Consider the following 5,611-nt stretch of genomic DNA (forward strand, 5'->3'; position numbering starts at 1 on the left):
TCGGTGGTCGACTCGTGGAAGAGGCGGACATTTGGGTGGTAGTTCGCAACATGAAGCAAATAACTCCAATCGGAAGCCACGAGACAAAAGCCATATAAGATGACACGAGTGCCAAGAACTTGGCCATTATGCCTCCGAATGTAAAGCCTAGAAGCAGAAAGATCAGGAGGTGAACTTAGCTGCGGATGAAGATGGACCTACTTTACTGTTAATTGTACATGGAGAAGAAAATACAAGTATGGTCCTTCTGAATGAGGAGAAGGTGTATCCGAACTAGTTAAAGGAAATAGAAGATAGCAACATGTGGTACCTAGACAATGGGGCTAGTAACCACATGACTGGTTCTAAAGATTTATTTGCAGAACTAGATGAAAAAGTGACTGGACAAGTAAGATTTGGAGATGGCTCTAAGGTTCCTATCAAGGGGAAAGGCACTCTATTGTTTGATTGCAAAAATGGTGATCAATTTGTCATCCCAGATGTGTATTATATCCCATCCTTGCATAGCAATATAATTAGCTTGGGACAGATGACCGAGGAGGGATATGATATAGGAATGAAGAAGGAATTTCTAACAATGTATGATGAAGCTGGCTGTTTGATCATGAAGGTACAGAGGTCAAAAAATAGACTTTATAAGATAAAACTCACACCTGGGAAGCCTACATGCTTGGCTGTGAGTATGGTTGATGACTCATGGCTGTGGCATGCACGAATGGGCCACACGAATTTCAGAATGCTGGAAGAAATGACACGGAAGCAGATGGTGACAGGAATGCCTCTCGTATCTCATCCAGCACAGGTGTGTGAAGGATGTATGGTAGCTAAGCAACCTAGACAGTTTTCCAAAAGCGGCCCAATGGAGAGCTCGGGAACCGCTCCAATTGTTACACACGGACCTCTGTGGACCCATCACACCTGCAACAAAGGGTGGCAATCAGTACTTTCTACTAATTATCGATGACTATTCCCGATACATGTGGGTGTACCTGATCAAAACCAAAGAATAAGCTTTTGGCATGTTCCAGAAATTCAAACTACAGGTAGAGAAAGAAAAAAGCTATAATATCAAGATGCTAAGAACCGACCGTGGGGGTGAGTTCAACTCCATTCAATTCTTGAATTTTTGTGAAGAAGCCGGCATACGACGCCAATTGACGACTCCACACACGCCCCAACAGAATGGCGTTGTGGAACGACACAATCGAACGATCTTGGAGATGACGAGGTCGTTGCTCAAAGCCATGACAATGCCGAATCAGTTCTGGGGTGAAGCACTGAGACACTCGGTGTACTTGCTGAACAGGATTGGAACAAAAGCACTCAAGGATGCGATGCCATACGAGGCCTGGAAGGGTTCAAAGCCATCGGTTGCACACCTTAAGGTTTTTGGGTGTATAGGCTTTGTCAAGAAATTACGAGGCTTATCCAAGCTAAGTGACCGGAGTGAGACTATGATTTATTTGGAGGTGGAAGAAGGAACAAAAGGGCATCGACTGTACAATCCCAGGAGTCATCGAATCGTGACAGTAAGGGATGTCGTGTTTGAGGAATCCAAGTTGTGGGCCTGGAATGAGGAAATAAATGGAGAGCCACTTACCACACCTTATTGGACTAATGTCTTAGCCCAAGATACAAACCAATTACAGCCGGCCCAAGAGCAGCAACAATCAGACGACGTGAATGCTAGCCCCTCGACGCCGACTAACTCTCACTCACATGCCTCCGGTTTTGGAACAAATAACTCGCCTGTTGGAGAATCGCCTCTGTCGATCTCACCTGGAGATGGGTCGGGAGAAACACCCTCAAGTCACTCTTCAAGAAATTATGGAGATGGTGGGTCGGCAGCCTCGTTCGACGATACCCCATCAAAAGGATTTCGCTTAATTCACGAAATCTACTTGAATACCGAAAGAATGGGTGATGACGAGGTACAGAGACTATATGAGCGAAATCAAGAACTGATGTTGATCGATGATGAACCCACAACGTTTGAAGAAGCATCAATTGAAAGAAATTGGAAGCTAGCTATGGAAGCAGAATTGAAATCGATCGAGAAAAACAATACCTGGGTTTTGACCAAATTGCCACCAAACCGAAAGGCAATTGAGTTAAAATGGGTATTTAAGTTGAAAAGAGATGCAGCTGGAAACGTAATCAAGCACAAGGCCCGACTAGTCGCCAAGGGTTATGTTCAAGAAAAAGGCATCAATTTTGAAGAATCTTTCGCTCCAGTAGCTCGTTTGGAAACTATACGGCTAATCCTTGCACTAGCGATAAGAGAAAACTGGCTTGTACATCACTTAGATGTCAAGTCTGTGTTTCTACACGGTGACCTCAAGGAGGAGGTATACGTCTCTCAACCAACTAGGTTCTCAGTCAAAGGAAAGGAGAATATGGTCTATTGTCTCCGGAAGGCTTTGTACGGGTTGAGACAGGCTCCAAGAGCCTGGAACGTGAAGCTAGACCAGTCACTCAAAGGACTAGGTTTCACCAGATGTGCTCAAGAACAAGAAATTTATAAGGTACACAAACCCAACTTAATCCTCATCGTAGGGGTATATGTGGATGACCTTATAGTTACTGGCTCAAGTGAGAAAGGAATCCTAGAATTCAAGAAAAGAATGAAGTAGGTGTTTGACATGAGTGACTTGGGACTTCTTTCCTATTACCTGGGAATAGAGGTATTTCAAGGGAAGGATGGTATTACTATTATGCTCACACAGCAGGGGTATGCAAAGAAAATCCTAAAGTTGACAGGAATGGAAGAGTGTAACAACTCACAGAATCCAATGGAAGCTAAGCTAAAGTTGACCAAGGATGAACATGGAGAACCTGTAAATGCAACAAATTACAGGAAATTGGTTGGCAGCTTGAGATATCTAGTACACACAAGACCCGATTTGAATTTTAGTATTGTAGTTGTGAACAGATATATGCAGAACCCAAAGCAAAGCCACTATGCAGCCATAAAACATATCCTAAGATATGTGAGAGGAACAACCGAGTATGGTCTATTGTATCACAGAGGAGGTGATGGCATGCTAGTAGGGTACAGTGACAGCAGCTACAGTGATGATCAGGAGGATGGAAGAGGAACCACAGGTGTGGCATATTACTTCTCAGGAAATTTAATAACATGGGCCTCACAAAAGCAACAAACTGTTGCTCTAAGCTCGTGTGAGGCGGAATACATGGCTGCAACTGCAGCTGCCTGTCAGGGATTGTGGTTGAGAAATTTGGTAAGTGACCTTGTTGGAAGAAAAGCTCAAAAGGTGAAGCTACTAGTGGATAATCAATCTGCTATTGCACTTATAAAGAATCCAGTTTACCATGGGATGAGTAAACATATAGATACCAAGTACCATTTTATCCGTATGTGTGTTGAAAAGGAACAGACTCACGTGGAGCATGTAAGTGGGGATCAACAAAGAGCTGATGTATTGACAAAAGCAATGCCACGGATCAAGTTTGCTGAAATGAGGAAGCTGATAGGAGTTGAGGACGTGAAGGTGAAGGCCAACATTGAGGGGGAGAAATGTTAGTTAATGTTGACCAGGTAATTTAGGAGAATAAAAAGGCACGTTGAGTTGTTGAAGAACGTTGCTGTATTTTCTGTTTTTCTGTTATTTTTAGCCTATTTAAGTATCTTAGTTTTAGCTTCATTTAAATGTAATCTTTTGTAACAACTTTCAGTCACTTTAATGAAGCTTCGGCTACTCTTATTCCTCTTATACCCCTGTTAACTCTAGTGTTAGATTAGCCTTGCCCACCAACAAGGAAGACTTAGGGTTGTTTCTTGATTGAACCGCTTCCAGCGAAAAAAAAATGCTGAATTGGTTTCACATCTCCTAGAAAGGCATGAACGAATTGCAGTTTGAAAGGATAAAATCAGATCAAAAGATTGACCGAATTTCACATTTGGGATTTTCTAATATATACCCATATTAGAAAATCCCTATTATATATGGTAGAAAATCCTAGGCAGATATGGGAAGACAAATTTGGGATTTCATAAACTTAAATCCCAAAACTTGTTATCTATCTGAAAAGGAAAGTCAGGAATGACGGAATTATGGAAGCGGCACATCAAACGAATCCTTCCTTTCATATACTTTCCTTATTTACACACATGTTATACGCTTGATTCAGATTCTATATATACGAACTATTCAATGAAGATCGAATCATCTCTTACTTCGATATTCTGTATAGACTTTCCTACCCCGTCAGCCGCCATGAAGAATTTAGCAAAAATTCTTACTGGTATTCTTCTCTTCTTCCTCTTCAATGCACCAACCACCGCAGACATCACATCTGTGAAGATCCAATCCAACGACGGCGATGAGATCATCTTCAAGGAGTTCGAGTTCACAAAAAACGGTCATGTCTCAGTCAGTCGGTTGCCATCTCCTCCGCATCAGTCACCTCATCGGTCACCTCCAACTTCTCGCGACATGACCCTTCACGTATTGGTTTCTTCCTTATCTCGAATTATGAACAATTCCAATTCCAACGAGAGCATCTTTCATGCGACCTTGATTCCAAATTCATCTCCAGTCTCTTTACTTTCCAAGATCTCTCCCCTCCTCAGTCTTCCTTCAACAAGTCATATTCTGTGATATATCCCAATTGGTACACACTAAGATTCGGCAACTGCAACCCCCTCTCCGACGTGACAATGGACGTCCGTACAGAGTTCTACAACACCAACAACCGCGGCACTACCAAAGACTATTTATCAGCCGGGCTAACAAACCTCCCATCTCTTTACTTCAATTTCTCCATCATTTATATGTATGTTTTAGCGTTATGGATCCTCGTATGCATCAAGAAGCGTCAAACTTTTGAGTGGATTCATTTACTAATAGGTTTGTTGCTTGTCATGAAGGTGCTTAACTTGTTCTGTGGGGCGGAGATCCAACAGTACCTGAAGTTTACAGGTACTCGTCCTCATGGATTCGATGTCTTGTTTTACATATTTGGGTTTTTCAGGGTTGTGCTTTTGTACACTGTGGTCGCGGTAACACAGACAAAGAATGTTTTGATGATTGTGATTGTGATCCCACTTCAGGTTTTGGCTACTGTAGTTTAAGTGAATGGAGAAAAAAGCCCTTTATATACAGACAAGGTTAATATGGACTTGGGGTTAACACTGATAAACCTCATCTGTTCATTTGCTATAATGTTCCTCATCTTCAAGAATGATGTGACCGATGATGAGGCTTCTTGGAATTATTTGTCTAAGTTTACTCGATTTAGGGTTTTTCCTGTAGTGTGTGTTGAGTACTTGTTCATTGATTTTATTTGGGAATGATTGTAACTGGCAGTTCCCATTGGATGAGTAATGCGGCAACTCAGATAACCTGTCTTGGATTCTATATGGTTATGTTATACAACTTTATGCCACTTGAGAAAAACGAGGAAGAGTTTGAGGTTTGAACCCTGGCCTTTTAATGGAACAATCTGAAGTTAATTAATGTGTTTGAAATTTTGTATTGTTTGGGGCTAATGTTTCGGTTCAATAAAATTGTAAATGTTCCTAGTGCAAAATGTCTCTCATTGTTCTTCAAAATTGATGTTAACTGCATGCGTTTTGTTTTCTGCTGAC

At 41.8% G+C, this 5,611-nt stretch overlaps 1 pseudogene; it reads left to right on the forward strand.

The window, feature by feature from the left end:
* The first annotated feature begins 4,175 nt into the window (after nucleotides 1-4,175).
* LOC145106740 (protein CANDIDATE G-PROTEIN COUPLED RECEPTOR 7 pseudogene) lies at nucleotides 4,176-5,095 on the forward strand (annotated as a pseudogene).
* Nucleotides 5,096-5,611: the final 516 nt, after the last annotated feature.

The sequence above is a fragment of the Lactuca virosa genome, chromosome 4, assembly GCF_052849685.1.
Source record: "Lactuca virosa cultivar CGN04683 chromosome 4, Lactuca_virosa_CGN04683_v6, whole genome shotgun sequence".
In the NCBI taxonomy this organism is placed as follows: domain Eukaryota; kingdom Viridiplantae; phylum Streptophyta; class Magnoliopsida; order Asterales; family Asteraceae; genus Lactuca; species Lactuca virosa.